The 16,888-nt window shown below is 38.4% G+C and overlaps 1 protein-coding gene across 11 annotated transcripts in view; it reads left to right on the top strand.

Annotated features, from left to right (window-relative positions):
- WDPCP (WD repeat containing planar cell polarity effector) overlaps nt 1-16,888 on the top strand; it is a 204,289-nt gene that overhangs the window by 7,377 nt on the left and 180,024 nt on the right. For 6 of the 11 annotated variants that reach the window (XM_070732543.1, XM_070732539.1, XM_070732542.1 and 3 more), the window contains exon 2: nt 3,855-3,933. The exons of the other annotated variants lie outside the window; for them this stretch is intronic. The gene's annotated coding sequence lies outside the window, so the exon portion shown is untranslated. The remainder of the gene's footprint in view (nt 1-3,854; nt 3,934-16,888) is intronic. 11 annotated transcript variants of the gene reach the window in all.

Genomic DNA, 16,888 nt, shown 5'->3' with positions numbered 1-16,888 from the left:
TTATTCCTTTGTTTCCCACTGGAGACCTCTTGGTCTCCTCATAAGGAACAACTTCTTCCCTACTTGCAGGTGATTTTAAGTCCTCCTTTTCTAGAGAGGAATTATGAAGAACCAGTGTATTCACCAGTGCTTCATTCTGCTAGAGTTATTGGTTCAATACCCAATATGCAATTATATCTCTCAACCCCAATATGTCCAGGTGATGTTTTTGAGGTTCTGTCTCAATTCCCAACCTCTTTTTTCCCCGAAGGCCAACATTGCAAATTAATCTCTGACCTATAAGCTACTATTACTGTAAGCTACTATTACTGTAAGCTACTATTACTGTAATTCCTAGAAGCTAGTCCAGTTGCAGTTGGCCTTTTAAAAATGGCCTCTAAAAGCTTATGATTTCTCTCTACTGTCCTTCTATGATCCAGATCATGGCGTCTGAAACCAAATTTCTCAAAACAGTAGCATTTTTCTTGCTAGTTTGTTATCTGTTTTGTTTTCGTTTATGTTACCTGAACTTACAGTAGTCTTTAAGAAGTGTGATCTAAGGAGTCTATTTCTTACAGGGGAACAAGCAACCTTGGAACAAGTTTAGAGAGATTCTTTCAAAAGGTTCAGTTAGAGAGAGACATAGCTGACAGCATAAAGAGTGACTGCATCATCAGTAAAAGGAAGGATTAAAAGAGTTAGTCAGAAGTAATTTATGCTGAATTACATTTTCCAACTGACAGTGATTAAGACTGAGTAGCACTTAGGTGTGTAAAATGCCTTAGGATATGAATTTGTTTTATTATATTTTCTCTAAAGAATCAGCTAACACTTTCAATTTGTTTCTTTCCATAATAAAAGCTACTGTTTCAGAATACTGTACATTTATTCTCTTATGAATATCTACTGGACTCTCTCTATATCATTTAATAAATGAGAAACTTTGAGGATTAAAATGCACATCTAGATTTATGTTAATTATCTGACATATTGTAATATACTTGGACATATTAATTAGTTACGGTATTTAAGATCCTGATATCAATTTATTTCTCTAAAGAAAAGTAATGGCATTATAAATTAAGGCTAGCAGTCAACAGTCTTAAGTGACATTTGTGTTAAAGGATGTTGTAGGTGCTATCCATCCAGTTGTAAAATTTCATATGTAAATATAAATCTTGCAGAGATTTGAGCCATTTTTATTTTGAAAAAAATATTGGCAAGGAAAATATATCCTGAAATAGGAGCAAAGTGATACGATATCTTCATTTAGGAGGGTTTTTTTTAAAGAAATAAATAAATGTGAATGAGGCTTTCGGTATTTCAATATTGGAAATAGAAAAGGAGTTTCAGTTCTAAGCTAGCACTATGGCAGTTTGCTCATTCATTTTTTGTTAGTTTACTATATACAATATACTATATACACAATATACTACAAGCTCTAACATTAGTCATAAGAAGTCAACCATAAGGAAAAAGAAATGTTTCTAGATAAATGCAGAGATTTAGATTTCACTTTTTGACCACATTGCCAACTCTCTACATTTAGTTGCCAATGTGACTCATATCTCAGTCTAGTGATGGTGTTATAGGAGTTAATTGTATTGAAGACTGAAACAATTCAGTGTCTTCCTCCCAACAGTAACAAAAGCAAAATGTACAGAACACCCCCTTCTTTTATTGGAATCATTCAAAATAGAAAAAAAGAATGGGTAAACATTGTTCTTCTCTAGAATGCTTTGTAAAGTAAAACTTTTCCGAAAAAGGGGAGAACATAAAAAGTTAAAGAAGCAAGAAAATCAAGAAATTTTGCTACCATGGATTGTTGTTTGTTTTTAATTGTTTATATTTCAGATTTATAGACCACCCATCTCCTCAAAGACTGAACTGTTGATCAAAAGTTAGAAATAACCTGTTCAATAATGACTTAGTTTTTTCAAATAACTAATTAATCATACATGATATTACTCATCTGTACAAGTTAGTCTTCAGTTTCCTTGAAGGGTGAAAATAAGTTATTTTACCTATCTGTTGAATTTTTAAAAAGCAATTTATTCCAGGTATCTTACACATTGTCCAGTAATGATTTTTCCTTTGAAAACCTCAGGATTCTGTCCTCTTATATTTTTATTCATAGCACAGAAAATTAGCGCTCCTGGAAAATTCAAGGCATAGAAGAAATTGGAAGGTGTACCAATAAACTACCAAAGGCACAAAATACACAGTTAGAGTATTGTTTCCATATAAAATGGCAAGGTAATAAATGAAACACTAGGGCAGTGATGGTGCTAAAAGCGTGTGCGTACACACTATCGTACCTGCGTGAGTGCCCACACCCATTATTCAGTGCCTGGGGAGGGTGAAAATTGCCTGGAGGCCCTCTATAGGCCAGAAACAGCCCATTTCCCAACTTCTGGTGGGCCCATTTTCCCTAGGCTCCAGAGGCTTCCCTGGAGCCTGGGGAGGGGAAGAACCCCTTCCCCCCAGAGGCCCTCCGGAAACTGAAAATGCCCTCCCAAAGCCTCCGTGTGAGCCGAAAATCAGCTGGCCGGTGTGCACATGCGTGCTGGAGCTGAGCTAGGGCAACTGCTCGCATGCTGGCAGATATAGCTCCCTGTGCCACCAGTGGCCCTCCTGCCATAGGTTTGCCATTACTGCACTGGGGTATAGGATTTCTTGCTTGAGCAGGGTTGGACTAGTCACTAGGAGAATATTCAAGGTCCCTTCCAACTTTGTTATTTTCTTTTTACTGACCAAAGTCTCAAATGTGTAACGTGGATTCATTCCAGTATGAAATTTTGTGCCCTTCCTCGCATTTCAAGGATGCAAGCAAGTACTCTTCAATATATTCATCAATGACCTAAGTGAGGGAATAGAGGGGGAACTAGTTAAATTTGCAGATGACACCAAGCTGGCGGGAGTAACCAATACTCCAGAGGACAGGCTCAGAATACAGATAGACCTTGACAGACTCGTACAGTGGGCTCAAACAAATAAAATAACGCTAAGTAAAATAAAATTCTCAATGCAGAGAAAAATAAAATACTAAAATACTACACCTAGGTAAGAAAAAACTAAGACATATGTACAAACTGGGTGAAATCATAGTAAACACAGTGACTGCAAGAGAGATCTTGGAGTCTTGGTGGACAACCAACTAAATATGAGCCAGCAATGTGCAGTGGTGGCCAAGAAAGCCAGTACAATCATAAATTACATCAACAGAGGTATACACTCTAAAGCTAGGGAGGTACTTATAACACTCCATAAAGCCCTAGTTAGACCACACCTAGAGTACTGCATTCAGTTTTGGTCGCTACACTACAAAAAAGACATTGAAACACTAGAGAAGATGCAAAAGAGAGCAACCAGGATGATAAGGGACTGGAAATTAAAACATACAAAGAGAGGTTGCAGGAACTGGGCATGGATAGTTTAGCAAAGAGAAGGACCAGGGGAGACCTAATAACAGTCTTCCAATACTTGAGGGGCTGCCACAGAGAGGAGGGGGTCGGGCTGTTTACCAAAGCACCAGAAAGCCAGTCAAGGAACAAAGAGATAGATGCTGACGAAAGAGAGATTTAACCTGGAAACAAGGAGGAACTTTCTAACGGTGAGAGCGATCAACCACTGGAACGGCTTGCCTGAGGAGGCTGTGAATGCTCCAACACTTGAGACTTTCAAGAAGAGATTGGACTGGCATTTACCTGGGGTGGTGTAGAGTTACTGCTTGAGCAGGGGGTTGGACTAGATGACCTACAAGATCCCCAACATACATGCATGCATACATACATACATGCATGCATACATACATACATGCATGCATACATACATAAATATTGCAATTCCTGATTCTGCTTATTCCTTATATTTAGGTCCAGAACATCCATTTGCAGTCTTGCGTTTCTTTATTCAGAAAAAAAATATCACTGAATTTAATTAACTGAATCAGAGGTAAGTAAACATAAGAATACAATTTTAATGTTTCAAAATACTATGATCTTGAATCAGTATTATTACCGATACTATTTTAAATTTAAAACAATAAAATAAGTAAGAGCGAAGGGTTTTCTTATTTTGAATGTTCCGGGCGGGTGGGCTGGCAGGGAGATTTGGGGAGCGCGCGCTGGCTGCCCCCCGAACACCTGGCCGCCCGCCCGCCGCTTACTGCCCGCTCCGCCTCTCTTTCTCCTCCGCTGCAACACGGCGCCCGGCCACACTCTGCCTCCCAGGAGCCCGGCCGACTTTTGGAGCCGTTTTGTTTTCGGCCGGGCAGAGGCGGTGCGCGGAGGCGAAGACACGGTGCCCGGCCACGCTCCGCCTCACGGGAGCCCAGCTGAAAACAAAACGGCTCCAAAAGTCGGCTGGGCTCCCGGGAGGCGGAGCTTGGCCGGGCGCCGTATCTTCGCCTCCGCGCGCCGCCTCCACCCGGCTGAAAACAAAACGGCTCCAAAAGTCGGCCGGGCTCCCGGGAGGCGGTGCGCGGCTGCTTCCTCTTCACTGCAGAGCCGCCGGGCAGAGGCAAAGACAACGGCGCCCTCCACTCTCTCTCCATCTCTCTCTCTCTGTTGCCGGCGAGAACGAGAGAGAGAGAGAAAGGAGGGGAGAGAGAACGAGAAAGAAAGCGAGAAAGCAAGCAAGAGAGAAAGACAGGGAAAGAAAGCAAGAGAGGGGGGAAGGAGGGGGAGGGAAAGACATAGAGGGAGGGAAGGAGGGAGAGAGAAAGAACAAAAAAGAGGAAGGAAGGAAGAGAGAAAGGAAGAGGGATGGAGAGAGAGGGAATGAAAGATGAAGGAAGGGAGAGAGAAAGGGGGAGGGAGAGATAGAAAGGAGGGAGAAGGGGTAGTTAGGGAGAGGGAAAAGGAAGGGCTTGGAGAAAGGGGGAAAGAAAGATAGAAAGGAAAGAGGGAGGGAGAGATAGAAAGGAAAGAGGGAGGGAGAGATAGAAAGGAAAGAGGGAGGGAAAGATAGAAAGAAAAGAGGGAGGGAGAGATAGAAAGGAAAGTGGGAGGGAGGAAAGAGGGAGGAAGACATAGAAAGGATAGAATTATGGATGCAAGAACTTGCTCATGTGTGATAGCGCATGCCCACACTTACTTACTTACTTACTTACTTACTTACTTACTTACTTACTTACTTACTTACTTACTTACTTTATTTATTTATTTATTTATTTATTTATTTATACTTATATGCCGCCCAGTGCCAAAGGGACTGCCGCTCAGACACTATACTTTTCCGCTCACCCCGAAAAAAAATTAGAGGGAACACTGGAGACTAGTATAGAACTATTTCAAGCTATTTAGCTCTCATCAGCTAGCCATACCCTTCTAGCATTCGAACCTGGGCTGCTTTTGCCTTTCCAGGCAGTGCTTTCATCCTCTAAGCCAGAGGCTCCTCCTCCCTTTATCATCTGACCCAGGGAAAGATTACATGTTTTTCTGTCGAGTCACCTGGTATACCCAAGAGGGAAAATATATAAAAAAATAAAAAAAAAATAGTAAGAGTTAATAAAAATAGAAACAGTTGTGAACATCTATGCAGTATATTTTACAGTATTTCATGTAAAAGCCTATGTGCTACTTTCATAAACCATTTAATATAGTATTTATTATTTATTTATTAATTAGATTTGTATGCCGCCCCTCTCCGTAGACTCTAGATTATAACATTATAACACTATTTATCTGTGGAAGGTTTTAACTGCCTAAAAAGAATTCCCTTAAAAGACTGGGGCTAGTTTTGTATCATCTAAAAAGTTGTTCTGAAACATTTTTTAACACCTAGAGAAAGCAAAATTGAAGATTAGAGAGGAATTACAGATTTTAAGAGAAGTTTCCCTCTATTTCTATTGTTCAATTTAGGATAAAGTTCCAGTGTGTAGGAAAACACTACCTCTAATTTGTTATCCTATTTTTCCTAGGAATAAGATAGTATAAATCATTAAGCGTGGCAATGTTATCCTCACAAAAATCTTTTAGATAAGCTGTTGAATAGAAAGTGAGATAAATGATTGCTTAAAGTATTACTTTAGTAATTGTAACTTAAAATATTAGTACTATTCTTGTCTGATGTGAAAAATAAGTTCCACATGTGTAGATATAATTGTACTGATTTATTGCTAAAAAGCCTATGCATAGAAATCTTCTCAACTAACTGTTAGTACCTGCTTGGAGTTAGAGTCCATGGAATTCAAGGGTGATTTCACCTAGCCTACTTGCTGTTACACAGTGATTCTAGGCCAGGGGTCTGCAACCTTAAATACTCAAAGAGCCATTTGGACCCATTTCCCACAGAAAAGAGAACACCAGGAACCACAAAATCTGGCTGGGTGTGGCCAACTCAATATCACTTCCACCCAGTCACATAAACCCCCAGCCATGCCTATTCAGGCTTTGTGACTCCCAGTGTTTTCTGTGGGAAATGGGTCTCTCTCTATGTCTCTGTCTCTCTAGCTGTCTCTGTTTCTCTGTGTGTCTCTGTCTCCTTCCTCTCTCCCACTCTCTCTTTCTCTCTGTCTCTTCTTTTTCTTTCTCTCTGTCTCTTTTCTCTCTCCCTCTCCCTCTCGCCCCAGGGGGAGGAAATAACTCCTGAACTGGTGCTGAATGGTGAGAATCTGACCTCCAGAGAGAGAGAGAGAGAAAGAGAGAGAGAGAGAAAACAGATGTGAAACATCTGCTCTAAGAATCCTTTAAAAAAACCCAACAGGTGAGTGCATGTTTGTAAATAGTCCCTTTCCCAGCCATTCTGCATCCATGTGCAAGAGCAGGTTGCAGCAAGAATATATGTTAGGGTATAAAAGAAAGTTTATTTATTTATTTATTAGATTTGTATGCCGCCCCTCTCCGTAGACTCGGGGCGGTTAACAACAGTAAAAAGACAATATGAACAAATCTAATATTAAAAGTAATGTAAAAAACCCCAATTTAAGAAACCAATCATACATACAGACATACCATGCAGAAATTTTATAAGCCTAGGGGGAAGGGAATATCTCAATTCCCCCATGCCTGACGACAGAGGTGGGTTTTAAGGAGCTTACGAAAGGCAAGGAGGGTGGGGGCAACTCTGATATCTGTGTGTGTGTATTTGCACAAGAACAGACAGAATAATTTAACTTGCAGATGCAAAGACATTTATGTGGTACAAATCAAGCACATTAACAATTCTTGTATGCCTGTCAAGGTCCGGTGGGCCAGGTACAGATAGAGACAGAGCATTACACTCATCCAGTACTCGGTCTCTAGGATGAGCCAATGCACAAATGGAGTGATAGGAGCCACAGCATCTCTGAAGCAGTTGAGACACAGGGCAACCAAGGACCGTGCTGCCAACTGTGGAGTCTCTCCCTTCCATCCAAGGTGTGGACCCCCTGCTTGGCAACCACAGGCCTTTCATCCCTGCCACAGGAGAAGGCTTTGGAGAAACATGCACATCTTGAATCTGTGCATGCTGGTTGATCTGGTGCTACTGCTGCCACTTTTGCTTTGGATGAAAGAATAGCAGCGCACTGATGATCAGCTGGGAGGTGGGGAAATCACAGCAACTGATATTGGGAGGCCAGAAAAAGCACCCTCAAGACCCAGCAATACAGGGGTGCTTCTGGAATATGGAGTAAGTCTTCACCCCTCTTTCCTTCTCAGCCAGACGAGGAATGACTGGGAGGGGAGGGCAAGGGGCGGGGCCAGCAGTGCTGGGATCACCTGACAGGGAGCCGGAGCAGAGGGGCGAAAGAGCTGTATACAGCTCTTAAGTCACAGGTTGCCGACACCCATTCTAGGCTGATCCCTCCCCACCCCAACTTCTGCCACTCATTCTCCTACAATTACACTATTATTCAATTTTCCAAATCAAAACTTCAATTTTAGCCCATAGTATTATTTAAATTATTACAATATGTTGTCTAGAGCAGTGTTTTTCAACCAGTGTGCCGTGGCACACTAGTGTGCCGCAAGACATGGTCAGGTGTGCCGCGAAGCTCAGAAAGAAACCAAGAGAGAGAGAAAGAAAGAAAGAAAGAAAGAAAGAAAGAGAAAGCAAGAGAGAGAAAGAGCGAGAGAGAGAGAGAACAAGAGAGAAAGAAACCAAGAGAGAGAGAAAGAGAACAAAAGAAAGAAAGAAAGAGAGAAAGAGAGAGAAAGAGAAAGAAAGCAAGAGAGAGAGAGAGGGAGAGGAAAGGAGAGAGAGAAAGACAGAGAGGGATGTAGGGAGGGAGAGAGAAAGAGAGCAAAAAAGAGAGAAGGAAGGAAGAGAAAGAAAGAGGGATGAGAGAGAAAGAAAGAGGAAGGAAGGGAGAGAAAGAGGGAGGGAGAAAGAAATAGAGCGAAGGGGAGGAAGAGAGAGAGAGAATTTTTTTGTCCAAACTTTTTTTAGCCGCCCCCCCACCCCCGCTCAATGTGCCCCAGCGTTTCGTAAATGTAAAAAATGTGCCGCAGCTCAAAAAAGGTTGAAAATCATTGGTCTAGAGCATGGAGAAATTATATTTTTCCAAGCAGTGATTTTAGTTGAGGGTCAGCTTCTAGTGACATCCAAAGCCTTTTAAAGAGGATTATTTACAATATATATTTATAGTTGCTATCTATTTTGATGTGCATGTGCAATAGTAGTAATCTAATAAGTCAAGGGAAGATTATATCATAGTGATTCTGTAATTTTGTTATGTTGCAGCCTGATTCTATAGTTGTTGAAATTAATGTTTTCATCATTAATCTAGATTCAGCACCCTATAATGACAAAACAAAAATGTTTGTTTGTTTGTTTGTTATATTTAAATGCCACCCAACTCCCAAAAGATAGTTTAGAAATATCTGTGCATTTATTTTTTAAAAACCCTGAAATATCACATTAACCCAAGTATTCAAACCCTTCACTCAGTACTTTGTTGAAGCACCATTGATAGCAATTACAACCTCAAGTATTTTGGGGTATGATGCAACAACCTCTGGATTGGGGGATTTTCTGCCATTCTTCCTTGCAAATAAAGCTCAATCAGGTTGGGTGGTGAACATCGGTGGGCAGCCATTTTTAGGTCCCTCCACAGATGTTCAATAGGATTCAAGTCAAGGCTCTGGGCTGGGCCACTCTAGGAAATTCACAAAGTTGTCCCTAAGCCACTCCTGTGTTGTCCTGGCTGTATGCTTAGTATTGTTGTCATGTTGGAAAGTGAACCTTTAGCCCAGTCTGGGGTCCTGAACTTTGGAGTAGGATTTTATTGAGGGCACCGCTATACTTTGCTCCATTCATCTTTCCCTCAGCCCTGAGCAATCTTCTAGTCCCTGCTGCTGAAAAGTACCCCCTCAGCATGATGCTGCCACCATCATGCTTCATTCTTTGCCTGGTATTGGTCAGGTGGTGGTGCCTGGTTTCTTCCAGACATAACTTTAGGTTTTAGGCCAAATAGCTCAATCTTGGTTTCATGAGACCCGGGAATCTTGTTTCTCACAATCTGAAAGTCTTTTGGGGTTTTCATGTGTTTTGCACTGAGGAGAGGCTTCCGTCTAAGCCACTCTGCCATAAAGACCAGATAATGGAGGGCTCTAGGTCTTCTCTCTTATAAAGGCCCTTCTACCCCAACTGCTCAGCCAAGGGCAACCAGCTCTTGGAAGAGTCCTGGTTGTGCTAAACTTCTTCCATTTGAAAATTATGAAGGCTACTGTGCTGTTAGGAATATTCAGTGCAGCAGAAATTTCATTGTAGCCTTCCCCAGATCTATGCCTTGCAATAATCATATGTCTGGGCTTTGTGGACAGTTCCTTTGACCTCCTAGCTTTTGCTCTGCTAGAGTATGCATTGCCACGTGTTGTTGCAAATTTCACGTGTTGTTGCAAAGGGTCTGAATACTTATTGCATTGGCATCCTTCGATCTCAAAAGAACATGGTATCATGAACCCTGGGGGAGGTTAGTATGGAGGACTGACTGTTACCCAAGGAGCAGATCCCTCCTCTCCACGTCTCTGAAATATTCCAATGGATTGGCAAAGCCCAATATGGTTCCAGCTATGATGCAGGAGTTATCAGAACGTGGCTATATACAGTCATGAACTGCTTCCGGGACTTCGGCTCCAGATTTTACTCCTGAAACCTTTTCCAATGATGGATATAGCCACAAGGCAGTGGAGGTTTGCAGTCAGAGTTTCCCTTCTCCTAGTGGTTGACCAGGGCATTTTCTGTGTTTTGCCGTGGGGATCAAAGGTGAACAAGCTGCCCTAAAAGCTGCCCTAAATGAGTGGCCGTAAAAGGACATGACATGCCCCTACACCAGCGGTGCTATCCTTCTCTGAGCACCCATACACCCCTGAATATTTATGCCAGGATGATATTTCAATTTTTTTCTTTTTAATAAATGTACAGACATTTCTAAAATTCTGTTTCCATTTGTCATTATGGGATAGTGAGTGTAGATTAATGAGAAAAAATGAATTGCAATAACAGTGGAATCAAGTTGCAGCATAATAAAATTGACAAAAATGAAGGGGGTCTGAATACTTTCTTAATGCACAGTAGATCATGCAAATAGTTGCTAATTAATGGACAATAAATACTTTCAGCTCTTAGTTCCCAAAAATCAAGTTTGTAAAAAAAACATTTATCTCAGTACACTACTGGTTATATAAATCCATTAATAATGGATGCCAACTATTGGCAATATTTTTATTTTAAAGCAGCCGTATCCTTTTACTTTAAAAAAAAGCAGTAATTGGGTTTTTTTCTTTTCTTTGGCAATTTGTGTATTTTTTCCTAATTATCTGCAGAATCTGAACTATTACTAACCGTGTAATAGAATATCACTATCATAGTGACACATATTACTTATCACTGTATATTAAAAGTATAAAAGAGAGCTTAGGAGAATCACACTAAAACTAAATAAGATCACACTGCCATCTTTTTATCAGTAATGGGGCTTGCATAGTAGGCATCTCTACTCCCTTTGATGTTTATATAAAACAGATAAAATGCATAAATTGCTTATAATCAGAGATGAATTAAAGCCAAATAGCATCCCAGAGGACAAAGCACCCCAGGTACCCATCAGCAGCCTAAACAAATGACAGACCTAGAGGAAACTTCAAAGCTGCAGATAATATCCACTGATAATATCCACAAAGAATCTAGATTCTAATAAAAGCCTGATTTCCACAGTTTCGAGAAATCTAGATATTAGCAGCCCGAAACAAGAAAAAAAAAGACTTAACTATAAATACCTATTCAGTTAAATGTTTTATTCTGCCATACTTCTACAAATAATATCACAATAACTGAATGCCAATGGAATGAGGTTCATACAAAAAATCTCGGAAATGGATTGTGTTATCTGAAAACTTTAACTATTTACTCAGAATCATCAACATTTTTGGTAGGAACTTATTTCTTTTCAAATTAGATTGGTATTCTGTTGAACAATTGCTTAAAGGAAAAGGAAAATGACAATTTCACTATGAGACAAAGGAACAGTTTCCATTTTCATCCTCCAATTTTATTGCCATTTTAATTATTCTATTAAAGAAGTATATATTTATTTATTCGATTTTTATGCCGCCCTTCTCGTTAGACTCAGGGCAGCTTACAACATGTTAGCAATAGCACTTTTTAACAGAGCCAGCGTATAATATATTGTACAATTTGTGCATTACAAGGTCTATTATAATTCTGTAGCAAATGTTTTATTAAGAAATACATATTTACACAATAGGAGACCATTGGAAAACTTACATTTAGTAAATAAATTCCTTAGCTGAATATTGCTGTTTTACCGTATTGTTGTAACTCTAAATAAATATTGTAATATATCAAGCTAATTAATATGATATGGGCCTTCTCCCCTACACAAATGAGGATATAACAAGTTAGGGAATGAATGAAAATGTGTGGAGTTATACATATTATACAGCATCATCTTATTAAAAAAATTCAAAAATTATAAAGCACTAAACGGAGTCACAATTACCAGAAAATGAACATACTAATTATTTGCATGGTAGTGTTGCCTTTGAAACTCGGACATCTGAATTGACAAAGCTAGAACGAATCTGGTTCCTGAACTTGGTTGAGAAACACCCAGTACCTTGGTAAAGTCCTCAGAGAGGTGCGGGATATAAATCCAATCAATCAATCAATCAATCAATCAATTAATCAATCAATAAAATGACTTTTTCACACATATATACCTCCTCCAGTATGAACCACCAGTACTTTAGACAAAGTGAAAGTCATTTTAATAATTTACATAGTCTACCGAAACAAATAATGCATACATTTATACTCTGTTGGAGAATTTTTTAAAAAAAGAAAATGGCTGTGTGTAAGAGCATACTTCTGCTCACTTTTATTTCTTCAGCCGGTATACCTCCGAATCAAGTAGAATAAAAATTAAATAGAATAAAATCTTATTAAAGGCTTATTTATTGGCAATACATATGTTCATTTTGGATTGTGCAAGTCAATCTATAAAAAGAGCCCAGGTTTTAGTATCTTGCTGGAAGAAATCAAAATATGGGCAACAGTCACATCAAAGAAAGCTATTCCAAAATGCAGGCGTTGCTACTAATTGCTATTCCCCCACCCTCTCATGCCTGCTTATTTCAGTTTCCCTTCTCCCCTCACCTTGCTCTCTACTCTTCACTTGTCCATCTGTTTGGTTATCATATATTTATTTATTGATTTGATTTGATTTGATTTTTATGCCGCCCTTCTCCTTAGACTCAGGGCGGCTTACAACATGTTAGCAACAGCACTTTTTAACAGAGCTAGCATATTGCCCCCACAATCCGGGTCCTAATTTTACCCACCTCGGAAGGATGGAAGGCTGAGTCAACCTTGAGCCGATGATGAGATTTGAACCGCTGACCTGCAGATCTAGCAGTCAGCTTCAGTGGCCAGCAATCTTCCTGCTGCGCCACCCCGGTATCTTCTCTTTTTAATTTAATTTCATTGTTTTATCATAGAAAAAAAAAAAACAGTAAAAAAGAAAAAAGAAACAAAACAGAAACCTTCAATCCTAACAACAAAAAAGAAACAAAAATTGTGTACAAAAAAAGGAGGAAAATGTGGTCAATTAAATTTAACATTTAATATGTAGGCTATCTCTTTCCAAGTTTTCGGAACTTTGCATGCGGTCACCATCTTGATTTCGGCTTTAAAAAAATATTTTGGATGTTTTGCCACTGCGCGTTCATGCACATGTGCACCCATGAGGAATTGAACTGGCAGCAAGGTAAGCTAGAACTCATCCCTAGATTAGAGGTGTCAAACGTGCAGCCCGTGGACCTAATGCATCATGCACTGGCCACGCCCATCCCCGGTTCAGTGAAGGAAAAGAGTTATACTATGTCACATGACAACAATGTGATACTGCAAGTTTGACACCCTGGTTTAGATGAATGGTTGATGTGCATTAGAGAGTTATTGTGGCAAGGTCCTTGTGCTCCAGATAGAGCTATAAGTGGTTCACCAGCTGAAGCGGACAAAAAATCTGATGGCCCACATTTTCATCTGCTCAACTAGCAGTAGCTATGAGCCCAGGACATGCCCATCTCTGGATCTCCTGTTTCAGGGTTAGTGTTTCCCCACCCGCGAGACAACAGGGAGTCCAGCAGCCTCTTTGTTTTGCTTCGGTGATATGGAAGTGTTGTATGTAACATATAAAGAAAGTCTGATCAGTGAGAATGGCTTTTTTAAGACACACAGATAGAAAAGCCAGAAGAGATTTTTTTTGTTGATGATCTCTGATTAAAAATTGTAAACTAAGATATTACATTACTACATAAATAGGAGTACACCATTAAAAACTATCCGAAGTGGTGTACAAACATGTTAGAAACAAGAATGCCTTTAAGAATAGAAAAGCATTATGAGATGCAGAGGACAGCATTGGTATAAATTAGTTTTAGGTATCTTTCCTCTTCTTATCTCATGCTTTAATTTCTTTGGTCAATTTACTCGTTACACATTTTCTGCACTTCATATACGTAACTTTAATTAACCTGAAAAGTGAATAACATAGAACAGTATGTACTGTATGTGTGTATGCATGCATGTATGTATGGCTTCTGATATAAGAATTTTGCCAGCAGATGGCACTATTATGTAAAGATAGTTTATAGCTTACTTGTGAAGCTGTTCTTTTGTACCCTATTGGAGAAGTTTTAATTGGTCTTTTCCTTGCAAGAGTCCATAGATTTTTTTAACAGTGTTAAACAGTGAAGCCAATCTTGAATAATACTGTGATTATTGAAATCATTTAAATGTATCAGGATATTTGTATCAACAATATTTACCTTCTAGAATCTAGATCCTACTACAGTGAGGGATCTTTCAAATAACAGTCTTCATAAGACAGGGAGTGGGTAATTTCAGATTCGTAGTGAAAATAGTAAAACAGACATCCCTTGTATTACTTCAAATACATCTTAAAATGCCTTAGGATTAAAGCAATTATGTGAAATACAATATTGTCTAGATTTGATGCTGCCTCTTGATTGGGTGAAAACATGAAATACAGCTTTTTCCTTGTTTGGAATAGACTGTGGTTTTCACCTGCATTTCTACCAATATCATACTTTCTTTCTGTAATCTCAAGATATTAAAATAATTGAATGGTATATTCATAGTTTTAATAATGTAACTTAATTGGTGTTTTAATGCTTTGATATTAAAATTAAAAGAAGGAAAGCACCTTGCTGAGCATGCACAAGTTTTCTTGTACATATTGGTTATCTTGCTACAACAAAGCTAAAGTTACTAATGAGTTGAAGGTGGTTATTTTTTGTCCAAGAAATTGTTGAATGCATTTCAGTGATCTTAAAATATTTTTAAGAGTTATTTTTGAGTAAAATATATTACAATAAATTGTTGTTTACATTTAATAATAATTATTTATCTAAAGAATTATTTAAACTTTCCTGGGAAACATTTGGAACCAATTTTTGCATAAATTATGAACAAATGTTGCATCATTTCAAATAGGTTGCACAAATACATACATACATACATACATACATACATACATACATACATAGCTAAGGCTTATACAACAAGCATAAATGAACAAGCATTTAGATGACCCACAAACTATTGGAGAGTTGGCATTAGTTTCTAAGAAGCCGCATTTTGGCTGTTTTGCTTAAGGCAATATGCCAGCAGAAATTGTATTCACTTTAAATGAGGCTTGTATCAGTGTATCGCTTTAAAGATCAATCTTTTATACCTAACTATTAATTTCTATTAGTAGGCTGCTTATTATATACACTGCAAGTATATAAATATTACATTGAGGGCACCTCTCACATCTAATTATACAAACACATTTAAGTAATATGATTTGTATTGCCATCAGTGAACAGAAAACACATGTTAGGAGAATGTTTTCCAATTTTAGAGCTGTCAAGTTGGCAGGATGGCATAGTTTCTAATTAAAATGACTTCCACAGGGAAAAAAAGACATCTTGAAAGTGGCCAGAGCCATAAATCTAGGTTTATCATGCAAAATTGCTTTCATGTAATTATCCCAATATGAAGTAGAGGGCAATTTTAAATGTCTTCAGTAAAATATATAGCAGGAACTAAGAGTCAGGGTGGGGTGGAGTGAATCCTCTAAAAACTCCGACTTTTATTCTAACACATCTAGTTTATATATAAATACTCGTGATTTTGTATAGTTCTGATTTTTTAAAGTAAAACTGCAAACAACACAACACTCATTTATTCATTTACTAAGATAATTGTGGAGAGAATACTGGATTCGGTTTTCAGCTATGATATAAAACCATTTAAAGTTTCTAAGTTTCAACATTTTTACCTCTTTTAATATATATTTCATTGTTCGAAAGGGTATTTTGGTTTTTGGAAGCAATTAAACCAAAAGCTCAATACATTAAAATAGCATAATAATAATAATAATAATAATTATTATTATTATCATTATTAATTAGACTTGTATGCCGCCCCTCTCTGAAGACTCGGAGCATGTTCCTTTTCTACCTGAGTAATGATAAAATCGTTTCTGAAAGGTTCCTTTAGAGAAGATAGGTATCCTGTGAAATTACAAAGCCATCATTAGAAAAAAACCACAATTTTCATATCTTGTATACCAGGAAAATAAGAGCACTTCTATCGGGTGGTCTGGTGCTGAATAAGCTATTTTCTTTTCACTTTGGACTTTTGGAGCCCTTTAGGCCTAATATTATTGCATAGAACAAACAGCATGGCTCTTAAAAATTATTTATTTGTGCCTGAAATAGCTCTTGTTAATGTACTAGAAACAGAAATTGTGCTTTTGATATCTTTAACGTAACCCGGATAACTTATGCATTATGTGAAAGAGCCAGCCTTCAGGCCAGTTTTAAAGTTTAAATAGAAGGTTATGCTTTTAGACTTTTCTTTTTATCATGAAGACAATTTTTGGCAGTAGGCCCTAAATCACATTGCAGATTGGTGTGAAAGTTATCGGTGGATCCTTGGACACAATTTCTTCTAAAAAAAAGAGAAACAGGTACTGTACTTTACTGGTGGTATGAAATCCAAATCTATTCTCAACAATTTGAACTATAAGCAGAGTTTCATTCTGATAGACGTTACTCATCTGCCTGTCTTTCCATCTCAAGCTTCCAAGAAGGAAATGGTTCCATGGTTTGAGTGTTCAGAACAATACATATGGGGAATGTGCTTAGACATTTGGCAGAAAATAATAAACAATGCATTTTCCCTCCATTGGAAAGGAAGGTTGATTTTGCGTCTTTTTTCTTTTCAATTACTTTCCATTTCCTCAGTTGTTGATAATTGTAAAAGTGAAGTTTTGGGTTACTTGTTAAGAGAATCCTGGAGATATTTTTCTTTTTTTCACATTTTATAGACCAGGCTGTTCTCACTGTTTCTATGGTAAAAGTATTTCTCAGGTACCTGTAATATTTCT

Source organism: Erythrolamprus reginae, chromosome 1 (assembly GCF_031021105.1).
Source record: "Erythrolamprus reginae isolate rEryReg1 chromosome 1, rEryReg1.hap1, whole genome shotgun sequence".
NCBI classification, from domain to species: Eukaryota; Metazoa; Chordata; class Lepidosauria; order Squamata; family Dipsadidae; genus Erythrolamprus; species Erythrolamprus reginae.
This window is presented reverse-complemented; position numbering and strand designations above follow the sequence as displayed.